Raw genomic sequence first — 15,034 nt, 5'->3', positions numbered from 1 at the left:
TAGTGGATGAAGTCATTTGCTCATTGTAGAGAGGGAATTTTAGTCAGCCCCTGAAGTGGGCCACCAAGTTAGATTTAGTTGGCTTCTCGAGAGAGAGAGTTAGAAATTAGCAGGCCACAATCAACCACTATTTTTGACCCCTGCTTTACAATACCAGAATCCGGAGTTTTTATGGTGGGGTGAACCAGGATATTCCCTCTACTATGATGGAATTGCCTTTCTTTTCTTGTTCTCTAGAATCAGATTCTGTCTATAGATTTTCCCTCTCCCTGGTCTGAGTATATCTTTATTAAATCTTAGGCCTCCTAGGTATTACTAACCTAAACTGAACTTTATTGCTTACTGCCTTATAAAGGACTGTGATATTTATAGTTATAGTTGAATTAGTATATAGCTAAAGTATAAATCTTAGACTTCTCTAAATATTTAAAATGACTTATTACTTATAGGCTTATATAGAGATATGATTTTATTATAATAAGCTATCTCTTAAAAGAGAGAGAGATCTACTATAGAATTTACTAGACTAAGAGGATTATAATAGTACTCTTTTTACTATAAAGTGATATAGAATAAATATAACTCTATTAATAGTTAAGCTAGCTATTTAAACCCTATAGGATAAGTTAGGATAGAATTAGATAAGGATTAGAGTTACTAGTATATTAATATATATATATAATAAGCTTAGAATATATCTATAATAGATATACTGATAGGCTAGTAATAAGACAGTATAGTCATACTACTTATATATATATTAAATATATATATATTATATCCTATAATATATTATAATAACCTTATATAGTTAGTATATCTTAATATACTTATAGCTAGCTAGACTTAATTAAAAAGAGCAGCTAGATATAGTTATATTATTAAGATTCTTAATATATAGATATATCTATTACCCTAATAAGAATTAGAGAATCCTTCTTATAATAGAAGATCTAGATTAGCTAGCTATAATACTAATAATTATATAGCTATATAGAAGTCTACTATAGGGAGTAAACTCTAGAGAGGCTGGCTAGAAGCTATTACTAAAGTTAGGTTGAGTATACTGTCTAAGTTATCTATACTAGTAGAGAAAGGCTAGATCTTACTATTAAGTCTAGACCTATAGAGTTATATAGTAGAGAATACTTTAATAAAGTAGGATGATACTTTAAAAGTTAAATTTTAAGAATTCTTAAAATTTCTGATCTATAGTAGCTATAGAGCAGCAGTAAAATAGATAAGTAAGATTATTTAAGCATATCTTAATAAGCATATTCTATATCTACTAGATAGTAATAATCTTTATATAGTAATAACAAGACCTTATAGCTATAATCTTTAGCTTTTTAATAAAGAACTTTTAACTTTTATACTTTACTACTTCCTTAAGAACTCTATCCTATAATTTAATTTATTAAATAATAAGAGAAAAACTCTACTCTTTATACTTTATATCTTTTATTATTTAAAAATCTAGAATTGACTTTTTAAACTTTAACTATTTCAGTCTTAGTAATTCTTACTACTTATTAGTCCTTATTAAACTTCTAGCTATAACTATATCTTAGTATATTCTAGAAGGACCTTAGAGATATAGTATTATTAGTATTTATTATTAGTATTCTCTAGTTAAGATCTTCCTCTTAGAGGATATACTTAAAAGGTAGAGAACTAGTAAACAGTTTCTTATGGCTAACTTTAAGAGTCTTATTAATATTTACTAGTTATAGGTGGCTAGTATTACTTATACTTATTCTCTTAAAGAGCATTCTCTATTATCTAAGTTAATTATACTAGTTATATCTAATAGTTCTTAGTATATAGTATTAGGTTCTTCTTATTATTTATTTCTATTAAACTTCTTAGAGTATATTAATAATCTATCTTAATAGATTAATTCTCTAGCTATCTCTACTTATAAAACTGAACTGTACTTAGTAGTTAATATACATTCTTATATATATATATTATTAATCTCTAGCATATTCTTATCCTTATTATTATCTCTAGTAATAGATTTTATTAAGAAACTCTTATCCTCTATTATATCTAGAGATCTATTTATTCTTATTCTAAATTCCTTATTACTATATTCTTAGTCTGTTAAAATACTGTCTTTTAATTTAATCTTTACTAGCTATAGGGATTTATTCTTAGTAGAATACCTAGAGGATATTTAAGCTTATATTCTTATAATAGGAATCACCTTAGATAAATCTTAGACTATAATCTTATAAATACTCTTCTATTAGAATCTAGTAGGAGATACTGCTATATAGTATTATATAGAACTTACTAATAATAATTAGTAAGATTATAATATTATTAAAATTAAGTTCTTTAAGAAGTATTCTAAGATAGATAGCTTAGAGATATAAAGTCTTATTATAGTATTAATTATAATATTTACTTATAAATTAAAAGAGAGTATTTCTAATTACTTATAACAATCCTTAATCCTAAGAGGTACAACTACTTTATAGGACCGGAGGCGTATAGGTTTATATAAGCAGTAGGTAATAAGCATTACTAAGCACTAATAGTTAATTATAGCTAAGATAGCTTTACTTAAAGGTACTTTATTAAATAAGATACTTTAAATATTAGAGAGTTATCTAGAATAGGTATCTAAGGATAGACATACATCTATATATATAGATAATAGATCACTTTAAATCATAGTAATCCTTTATAAGTCCTTACTATAGAGTGTAGTAATCTATAGTAAGGGATTACTAGCTTAGATAGTGATCCTAGGGTCTATATATTTTCTACCTATCTTATCTTTCTGACTGCCTAGGGTGGTATACTATAATAAGAGTGATTAGTTTCATAATATAATGTCCTCCTCCTAGGTCGATATCCTAATAACCTAAGGCTGTTCTTAAGATCTATCTACCTAGAACTAAAACTTCTACTATAGGTATCAAACTCTCCTCTTAATTCTTCTAGCATCCTTCTGATAATATATCCTTAGATTATATAGAGAAATAGAAATCTTTAAAAACTTCTAAATAAGTTATACTTAGTATGTATATAGATATCTATAGGGTTAAAGTGATATTATATTCTTATTACTTTAAGAATAATCTAATATATTATATAGTAGAGGGCAAGTCTTAATATAGTAACTATATTTATTATAGTCAGTCTTATAATAATATCAATATAGCTTTCTCTTATAGGTACTTCTATATTTCTTAAGTTTTTTTCTTTATAGCTAATCTTCCTTTAATATTCTATATACTGGCTAAATAGTAAAAGGTTTTAAAAGAGAAATTAAATACTAAGGAGGAGATATTTATATTATAGATCTAACTATAGATAATACTAAACTACTTATCTTATCTATATAGATAGAAGCAGTTTTTAAAGGATTATAGGGCGGACTTATTTTACTATAAAATATAATCTTTAGAGGAGCTAGAGAAGAAGGATATGTGTATTACTAAGAATGCTTATTCTCTAGAGGTCGACCCCTTCTCTATTAACTAAAGCATCTTTAGTTTAGATGGTTATTAACTATTTTTAGGTACTGACTTTACTAATAGAACTATTAAAGCTTCTACTAATAATATGTTAGATTCTTAATAGATTTCTAGATATTCTCTATAGTATTATAGCCTTTCTACTTAACTAGGTACTTTCTATCTAATATTCTTTGCTTAAGTATTTATTTAACTTTATATTCTTCTTCTTCTTCTTCTACTTCTATTAGTTCTTATAGCTATACTTCTAGAAGGGCTGGTTCTAGTAGGGAAATATAAAAAATTAGGTGAATTTATATTATCTTTAGTAATAATAGTTTATAGTTAGATATTAAGATTCTCTATTTAATTTTAAAGGGTTCTAGTTTCTTATAGTCTAATTTATTACTAGATTACTTTATAATAATGTTTTTTTATAATAGGTAGACTATATCTCTCTTTAAGAAGGATGGTCTCTTTATCCTTTTTTTATTATAATAATAGTAGACTTATTCTTAGATAAACTTAAGTTCTATTTTTAAGAATATATATAGCTTCTTAAAATGTTCTACCTTAAGAATAGTAGATTCTACATTGACCTTATCTTATAGTTGTCAGTATACTTCTAGGTTTTAGCTATAGTTAGTAAAGAATGATGAAACCTTTATTATTTTAGTAGGGGTGTTATTATATATAAACTATATAAGTAGTAACAGCTCTATCTAATTGTCTTAGTTATAGTTAATATAATTGTATAGATATACTTCTAATACCTAATTTAGGCATTCTGTCTATCTATTAGTTTATAGGTAGTAGGCTATAGACAGTTTTTTATTAGCTTTAAGTTATTCTATTAAGAATATATAGAATTTTAATATATATATTAGTTCTTAATCTATAATAATCTTATATAGCATTCTATAGTTAGCTACTACTATTTATAGGAATATAAATATAAGTTATTCTACTATATATAACTTATTAAATAGAAGAAAATATATATACTTAGTAAGTCGCTCTAGTATTATTAAAATGCTATCATACTCTATTTTAGTAGTTAGGTCTTTAGACTTTAGTAGTTTAATAATAAAGTCTATAGCCACTAAATACTAAGGTTGTTCTAGTATAGGGATAGGCTATAGTTCTCTATAAGGTAGATGTCTTAATGTCTTATTACTATTATATTTATAGTATGATTTCTATACCTTTCTAACTATCCTATTAAGTCTAGAGAAGTCATATATTTCTTAGACTCTTACCTTAGTCTATATGATTTCTTTATACCTATAAGCTTTAGTCTTATATATTTCTTATATATATTTCTCTCTTAAGGTTAGAGGTAGATATAATCATCTATTATGCCTTACTAGCAATCCTTTTAGTAGTTTCTTCTTAATATAGGGGTCGTCTTTATAGTATTAGTAGATTTCTCTTTCCTTTTCTTAGTCTATTAGTATAACTAGTTTAGTAAGTACGATCTATTAAGAAACACCTCCTATACTTCTATCAGTTCATATCTATAAGATAGCTTGTATTTCTATAGGTATTTCTTATTTATAATCTAGTCTTTAGCTAAGTATGTCTACTCTACTATTTTTAGATCCTTTTCAATATATAATTTTAAAGTTAAATTCTAAAAGAAATTCAGCCTATTATATTTATCTCTTATTAAGTTCTTTTAATATAGTAAAGTATATTAGATTCTTATAGTTAGTAAACACTATAATTAGATGTTATATATCACTTAGGTATAGTCTCTATTCTTTAAAATACTTAATAATCACTATAAGTTCCTTATTATAGATTTAATAGTTAAGTTCTAGTCTGTATAGCTTTTTTAAAAAATATACTACTAGATAGAGTTTCCTATTACTATTATATTATCTAGGTTGTCCTCTAAGGGTGTAGTTAGATATATCTATTTCTAACTTATATAGTTAATTAGGATTAGCTATTTATATAACTAGTTCCTTAAGTATATTCCTTTTAACTTAGTTAAATACTACTTAGTACTTAGATATCTATTTAAACTTCGTATCTTTCTTTATAAGATTGGTTAAGAGGATTATTAGTCCTCTATAATCTTTTAGGTACCTTTAATAGTAGTTAGTAAATCTAAGGAAGGATTGCACTTTCTTGATGTTTATTAGTATAGACCAGTCCTTAACTACCTCTAGTTTTACTAAATCTATCTAGACTTATCTAGATTTAATTAAATGCCTGAGGTAAACCATCTCCTAGACATAAAACTGACTCTTATCTAGATTAATCAGTAAGTTTACATCCTATAGGGCTTACAGCATCTAATAGACATACTTCTAATATTATTCTAAGGTTCTAGAGTAAATTAAGATGTTATTAAGATAGATAATAATAAAGTTATCTAGGTACTTCTATAATATATTATTAATTATATTTTAGAATAAGATAGGTGTATTTATAAGGCTAAAGAGCATTATAAGGTACTTATAATATCCTAAATAGGTATAAAAGGCTGTTTTCTACTTATCTTCCTTCTTAATATATATAAGGTTGTAGGCATCTAGTAGGTCTAGTACAGTAAACTAATTAATACTATATAATCTATTATAGAGTTTAGTAATTAATAGTAATAGATACCTATTCTTAATTATAATATTATTAAGTTGCTAATAATTAATATATATTCTCTATTTACCATTCTTTTTAGGTACCTAGAGGATAGGATATCCTACTAGTAATTATAATAGTTAAATATATCTCTTCCTAAGGTTTTTCTTAAGGTACTTTTTTAGCTTACTTAGCTATAATTCATTCAGTCTATAGATCTTCTAGAATTTTAGCTATATCTTTAGTTTAAGAGGTATTTTATAGTTATAGTATAAATATAGTGGTAATCCTATTTCTAGTTCTTTTTAGAATAGTTTATTATACTAGTAATATTCTTCTAATATTATCATAATCTCTTTAGGTATGTTCTTTTTTAGGTATAACAATACTCTATAGGTATATAACTTATATACATCTTATTTTTAAGAAGCTATAGAGGCTAAGTTCTTCTCTAATTATTTCTAATTAGACCTTATTATCTAGATTAGCTGGCTAGTAAACTAATTAATAGTAGGGTTATATTTCTATAGCTATAGTAGTTCTAATATTATATTATGTCCTACTATATCTATAATATCTAAAGTGATTAGTATTTCCTTAGAGTTAATTATAATAGAGATTTATAACATCTTTTAGTTAATAATTCCTCTATCATACTAAACTGGTTTCCCTTCTACTATATATAATTCATAAGGGTCTTCTTTATAAGCCTATAGTATATTAAGTTTATTTATTATCTATAATAATATAAAGTTTTTCTAAGCTCTACTATCTATTAATATAGTAGTCTTATATCCTCTAAGCTGTATTTTCACTATAAATAGTAATAGGTTAAAGGTCACTTATAGATCTTTTACCTTTCTACTATTTGTTTAACTCTCTAACAACAGTACTTATTATTTTTTAGTACTGATTAGCTAATAGCTTCTTTATAAAGTTATTTCATATACTCTATATACTATACTAGTTGTTCTATACTTAATTATTCTTCTAAGATAAGTATAATAACTTTAAGTATTTAGTTATGATATCTTATCTATTATACTAATGCTTTATACTATTGCTTATAGGCTAAGTTAAGGCTGACCTATAGATTTTAGTTGGCTTTCTTCTTAGCTTGTTCTATTATAAGCTAGATTCTTTATGCCCTTTTCTTTAAGACTTTAGGGTCTAGAATAGGCTTATTCCCTAATAATTTATCTAAGCTAGATATTAGGGTAGTAGAGGCACCCTCTCTTATCCTTTATATTTATTTCTATATTAGGCTATATTAAAGATATGCTCTCTTCTTCTTAATTTCTTCTTGTTTTTCTTATTATTAATACTATAACTCTAATTTTTCTAAGCAATAGATCTTATATATTATTATAATACAACCGCTTATTAGTTATCTTAGGATATAGTTAATAGGATAGTCACTTCTTATTTATAGAGTAGTATATTCTTATACTATATCTTAATAGTAGATCTCCTAATACTCTAAATCTTCCTCTAAGTAAGCATATAGTAGATATTCTTTCTACTACTAAGGCATAAATTAATACTTCAACTTCTTTACTAGATGCTTTAAGTACTTATTAAATATATAGACAGCCTATAAGACCTCTTAGTACCACTTATTTCAGTAGTATAGTTATAGGTCTTCCTATTCTTATATAGTCTTCTTTCTCTTCTCTATTACTGCTTATTAGAGGGTTATTCTAGAAAGTATAATAACTATCTATCTTTCTATTAGTACTGGTTGCTATAGGGTGGTTATAAGTTACTTATTTCTCTCTTCTTTACTTTCTAGGATTAGAGTAAATAGGTTTTCTTCTCTTTCTTCTCATACTTTAAGCCATACTTATATTTACTTACTATTATCTTCTATAGTTACTAAATAGTTATTATAGCTTAAAAGGAATTTATTCCTACTATCTAAGTCGTCTTCTAAGCCTACTTATACTATTTCTAGTAGAGTGAGCTTTTACTCTTAAGTACTAAGTATATACCATTCTCTAACTATAATAACCCTTAGTTAACTAGTAGCTTTTAGAAACCATCCTAAGATTTCTTTACCTTATAGGTATACTAGGCAGGAGTCATTATAATATATAGTCTAATACTTACTATTATATATATTTCTCTAAGCTATATTTACTTATTATATTAGCTTAGGTATTCTTTCTTACTTTCTCTATCAGCAATTATAGGTAAAGTGCCTTTTCTTACTATAGTTATAATATATCTTATTATTATTATATTTTACAGCATTAAGTTCTATTAGTCTAGTATATTAAGTACTCCTCTAAGCAGTAGTTCCTTTTTATTAATAGACCTTTCTTCTCTAATTTAAGGCATATACCATCCTTTATAGTAGTTATTAGTTTTTCTTTTTATTATATCTTTCTTAGAGCTAATTATTAATTCTTATAGTAAGTACTATATAGCTTATAAAGTCTTTAGGCCTTTCTATCTTAATAAGTTTATCTTTTATAGTATCTTTTAGTCTATTATAGAAGGCTATTATAAGTAGTTCTACATCCTATTCTAGATAACTTATTACTTATTAGAACTTTATTAAATACTAGATTGCTAACTTAGTTTATCATAGGTTTTAGAGCTATCTTTCTATAGCTTGTTCTTTATTAGGGTCTCTAAACACTTCTTTTAGTCTAGCTATAAACTCTCTAAACCCTCTATTAAATATAGCAATAGTCTTTATATTATAATCCTTACTATTATACTCTAGGTAGTCTTATAGGGTTGGTTTAAACTAGATAAGTGCTTCTTCTTCTAGGCAATTTACCGTAAAGAGCACTTTATCTATTATAAGCTTGTAGTCATCTAAATAGCACTTAAGGTAGGCCTTTATTTAGATAAGCCATCCTTAGAGGTCCTCTTTCTTTCTGCTAAACTTCCTGGGTTTTTCATACTTCAGTCCTCCTTTTATAGCTTAGCTTCTTTAGAGGCTATTAACTTAGTTCCTAAGTTAAAGGATTTTATTATATGCCTATTCTATAATAAAAGTAGGCCTAGTATTAATAAAAGATGCTTTTCCTAATATAGTTTCTATAAATATTACTTAGAGTATAGTCTACTTACTAAATAAGAGTATTTAATATATAATAATCCTTAATCCTAAGAGGTATGACTACTTTATAGGACTAGAGGTATATAGGTTTATATAAGCAGTAGGTGATAGGTACTGCTAAGTATTAGTAGTTGATTATAGCTAAGATAGCTTCACTTAAAGATACTTTATTAAATAAGATACTTTAAATACTAGAGAGTTATCTAGGGTAGGTATCTAAAGGTAGACATACATCTATATATATAGACAATAGATCACTTTAGATTACAGTGATCCTTTATAAGTCCTTACTACAGAGTATAGTAATCTATAGTAAGGGATCACTAGCTTAGACAGTGATCCTAAGGTCTATATGTTTTCTGCCTATCTTATCTTCCTGACCGCCCAGGGTGGTGTACTGTGGTAAGGGCGGTTGGTTTTGTAATATTACTTAGCATAAGCTACCTAGCTTAGTTACTAAGCTATTATAGAAGAAATATAAAACCTACTTTAAAGCTGCCTTCTTACCTAGCTAGTATAGAGTAAGTATGATACTAATCTTAAATAATATATTAAGGATAGACTTATTATCTATAATATATTTAATAAGGATTTATCTATATTCTCTAGTAGGTGTTTATTTCTTAGTATCTAAGATGTTATTTAAGGCTGCTTAGTTGGCTATAGAGAGAAGTAAGATATATATATTAAGAAGAACTAGCTCTATATAAAAGAGGGACTGCTAATATATACTTCTTAAGTAGATAAGAAGGTAGACTATCTTAGTAAGACTATTAAGGCCTTAATTAAGATTACAGACTAATTTATATCAGTAAAACTTACTAAAGTATTAAATATAATATCTTAGGCTACTATAAGAAATTACTAGACTTCTTAAGGATCTTAGTAATATCTAAAGTTACTAATAGAGAATTAAACCTCTAGCTATATATTATACTTCTAGTAAGATATATAGCCTTAATATAGATAATAATAAAATAATATTTATTATTTTAGATATAGAGAGTTTAGATATTATAAGATATAGTACTCTAATTCTAAAAAGGCTCTTCTCTATAACTAGTAAAACATACTATAAGAAGAGTATTTTAGGAAATAAGACTAGTAGATAGGTTAATAGACTTCTTAACCCTATTAGTCTAGACAAACTTACTAAAGTTAAGCAGTAACTCTACTACTATAAGATAAGATGTTAGTTATAAACTTTAAAGAAGTCTCTTTTTATAAGCAATAAGATAGTAAGGCTATTATAATAACTACTAAGCTAAGAGAGTGTTATACTTTTACTACTAGTCATACTAATAAGACTTATAAGAAATAAAATACCTCCTATCTAGTAGATCACTCTACTAAATCTTAAGTCTAATAATAAAAAGCTGGTTATATTAGAGATAAGAAAGATATACCTAGAGGAGGAAAGTCAGTTACTTTTAATATCCTAGATAAAGCTGCTTAGTCTAAACCTGCTTTATAGAACTCTAATCTAGCTCTAGCTATACCTAGCCTCCCTTATAGTGTTATAGCTAAGCTATATAATCTAATATAAGCTCTAATAGTTATTAAGCTTAAGGATGATAAGGATATAACTAATATAAACCTACCTATATTTAAGCTTCCTCTAAATCTCTATAAGAGTCTCCTACCTCTATCTTAGAATGAGATCTACTCTCTCTATTAAATAATATAAGGATTAATTAAGAAGAACCCTCTAAAGAAAGTAGTATGCCTCTAATTATATATAGCTAGGCTTACTGATAATAGATTATCTCTATTCTATATTATTAATCTCTTAAGTTAAGTTCTAGTTAATATTATTATTATCTAGCTACTAGATGTTTCTCCCTATCTTTATACTAAAATAAATAAGTTTATTAAGCCTACCTAAAAGTCTATTTAATAATAATTATATATTAGAAACTTAGAAAAGGAGTTCTATAAAGCAGAATTCTTAAATCTTAAGCTTAATAGTATTAGAGATGCTATTATTAATAATATTACTTCTCCTCTTAGAAGAATAGTAATAGCTAGTAGATATTATCTAGGAGTTAGACTTAAGCCTTATAAAGCTTAGAAGACAACTATCTTCTTTATTAATAATAGTATTAAAGATATCTTTATATCTTATATCATACTTAATAGTAGTGCTATCTTAAACTTAATTAGTTTAGTATTCTATAAAAAGCATAGCTTTCTTATAAGAAAGTCTGTAATACTATAGTATATCTATCTTACTAATAATTAAGTTATAATTATTAATAAATATATTCTTATTAATATTATAGTAGAAAAAATCTTAATTACTATATATATATTTCTTTTTAATAATAAGGATTTATAGGATATTCTTCTTTTATAGGATTAACTTAACTAAGTAAGAGTAATCTAGAACTAGAGAATTAAGAAGCTTACTATATTTAATTAGGATAGATGATTAGAAGAGAGTGTTAAGTTCTTTCTAAAAGGCTCTATACCTACTATAGTTAATACTAAGCCTATAATAGATAATATTAAGCAACCTCTAATCTAGGGTCAACTCCTTAACTATTTTAGCTAGAAGGATATAGAGGATTTTAATCCTATTGCTAACTAATTATAGAAGATAATAGAGTTTCTCTACTTAGCTAACAGCCTTAATTAGTATAAGACCGACACTCTACTATAGGCCCTATAGGGAAAAGCTTATACCTAAGTTTAGAGCTAGCTAGTTCTTAGACAACTAAGTCTAACTTATTTATAGCTGGTAATTAGAATCTTTTCTTACCTCTATCCTCTAGTTATACTTATCTAGAAGTTTTTAGAGTGCTTATAGTAGAGCTTTTAATACTAGATAATATTACTTATTCTATAATAAATAAAGAAATTAGATCTCTATACTTTTATAAAATAGTAACTATAGCTATAGGGGATTTTCCTTATATTAAAGTAAACTATTTTTATTATAATCTAATTTCTAGAGATTAAACTCTCTTAATCTATTATTAACCTCTACTATTACTTAAGTTTAAGATCTCCCTATTAAGAGTAGTAGAGTGTGACTCTCTAGATCTTAACTAAACCTTTTCTCTTACTTAATCCTTAGAATCTTATAATATTAAAGTTTATTTAGCTAATATAGATAATATAAGATCTTAAGACTTAGGATCTTCTCTAATATAAGATTATAATTATCTTAGTAATATTAACTATAATCCTTAAGAAGTACTAAGTGTATAATTACTAAATATATCTCCTTCTCTCTTACTAGAACCCTAAAAGAAGAACCTTATTATATAATATATAGGATTATTAAGATTATTAGTCTAGTAGGATTAAGAACATTAGATTTATCTTCTTTAGGCTAAGAGGAATCTAGAGATGCTCTTCTCTCCTATAGCTAGTAAATTAATTAATATAGTATATAGGACTAAGAGCTAGATAGCTATAGGTATAGGGCTAACCTAAGATAAGGATAAGACAGTATATAATAGGATAGAATATATAGACATACCTATAATATTATTAGATGATATTATAATATAGCCTATAATAAGGCTAGATAAGATATATATAGGTACTTTATTTCTAGGTATAAGATATATATCTAGGATAGGTTAGGATATAACTAAGATATAGCTATATAACCTAGCTATTACTAATATATAGACCTAGGACTTCTATCTTAGAAGAATCTAGAGACTAGACTTAAGTTATTTAAATTAATCATACTCTCTACCTCTAGTATCTACAGTATATAAGGATATAGACTTCTCTACTATAATAAGACTGCTAGGTAAGCTAGTCCTAGACAACTACCTTATATAGCACTCTAGAAAGTTATTATATAGATAAAGGTTAAGTAATATATAGGCAAAAGCACTCTATAAGTAGGAATAAGAAATTATTAAGTATGATATCTATATAGCTAATATAGAGGAAGAAATATAGATATTACCACTAAGTTTAAAATTAGAGGGCTATATAGGCATTAATATTAGTATAGAGTCATTAATATATAGGGCTATACTAAATTTAGTAGGGAAACTAAATTTAAAGAGAGACCTCTTTAAAATCACTAGATGTCTGTAAATTAAAGAACTAGGCTGAGTACCACTAGAATAGGTTAATAAGTAGTTCTTAGTTAGTAATATTTATATTAACTAGAGAGCTATAATATTAGAATAAATTTACTAAGTTAAAGATTTATATTATACCTATAAAGATGTCTTTATCACTTAACTCTAGGATATGATAATTACTGATATTATAGATTATCCTATCCCTCTTAAGAAGGGTGCTACTTCTTATTATCTCTATTAGGTTTACTAGACCTATCTATAAGTTATATAGTTAAATAAGATAATTCCTAAGATAGAATGCTAGGATTTAATATTCTATAGAACTTTAAGATAGGCGGTCTAGACTCTCTTTCTATCTAAGCTAAATTCCTTTAAGTTTTATATAGTCTATAATTATCAACCTATTAATTCTATGTCTATCTATTTATAATATCTATACTACTCTCTTAAAGCTAATCTTAATACTCTTATAATAGGCAGACTGATTATATTCTCTAAGTTTAATATAAAGAATAGATACTAGGGTGTCTCTATCTAACTAAAGGATGAATATAAGACAGTATTTATCATACTGAATAGTATATACTTTTACTGAGTTATAGCCTAAGGACTTTATTATACTCCCTAGACTTATATAAGATTTAATGATTTAGTTTTTAGATACCTACCATCTAGAACTGATATCTATATACCTAAATTAGAGTTAGTTCTTAGATTTAACTTAGAGACTAAGGATGCCTATATTATTTATATTGATAACCATTGCCTCTTAGGAACTATATTTAATTCTTATTTCAACTTCCTTTATAAGAAATATTTTCCTTATATTATATTCAGCCTAGTTCTTCTTTCACCTAATAAGACAGAATTATTTTGTGATTCTCTAGAAGTAGTAGGCATATAGCTCTATAATAGGAAAATCTACCCTTCTAATAAGCATTATTATTAATTCTCTAACTAGGACTTATATTAGAAATCACTTCTATCTTAGTCTTAAGATAAGATTAATAAGATGATCTATCTTACTCTATTCTTATAGAAATATATTTCTAGTTAAGTAACACTTATATATAAAATTAAATCTATATTCTTTAAGAAATAACCTACTACCACTCTATTAGAAAAGCTATTAGTTAAGATATTATCTATTAAGTATGAAATACTAGAGTAGACTTCTAAGTATTCTGCAGCCCTCTCCTAGATTTATTAGTTGGTTATTAATAACTATATTTATAGTATTGATTACTTATATTAGATTTATCTAGCTATTAATATATATCTTAATAGTACTAGTAGTATCTTATTTTAATTAAAATCCTAATATCTAACTAATATAGCTTATTATCTAAAATTATTTAAGGATGTTAAGATTAATATATTCTTAAGCTTTAGTCTATTAGTAGCTGAGTTCTAATACTTAATATCTAAGAAGGAGATGCTAACTATTATAAAAGCAATCTTAGAAGTATAATAGATAGTTTAAGGATTATTATACTTAGTTAAAATCTATATTAACTACTTATTAATTATCTAGTTAATAGAAAATATAGATAGAGTATATAGAAAGCTACTTAAGTTTATTAAGAAAATTACCTAATTCTCTCTTAAATTTTATTATTACCTAAATTCTAATAAGATGATTTTAATTACTAATAGTATATTAAGACTTACATCTCCTCTCTAGAGAGACTATAGAAACTATAAGTTTAATAGAGTAGATGACTTAGATATTAGCTTTTAAGATGCTTTCTAAATTAAGAACCTCATCTTACTAAATAGAGTTGTCTATATATTAAGAGAGATTATAGGATTACTAGATGATTTCTTTAAGAAATTTAAGTGCCTAG

This window comes from Thyridium curvatum (genome assembly GCF_004353045.1).
Source record: "Thyridium curvatum strain D216 chromosome Unknown NODE_45_length_338668_cov_82.209118, whole genome shotgun sequence".
NCBI classification, from domain to species: domain Eukaryota; kingdom Fungi; phylum Ascomycota; class Sordariomycetes; order Thyridiales; family Thyridiaceae; genus Thyridium; species Thyridium curvatum.
The sequence above is the reverse complement of the archived record's forward strand: the minus strand, read 5'-3'. Positions refer to the sequence as shown.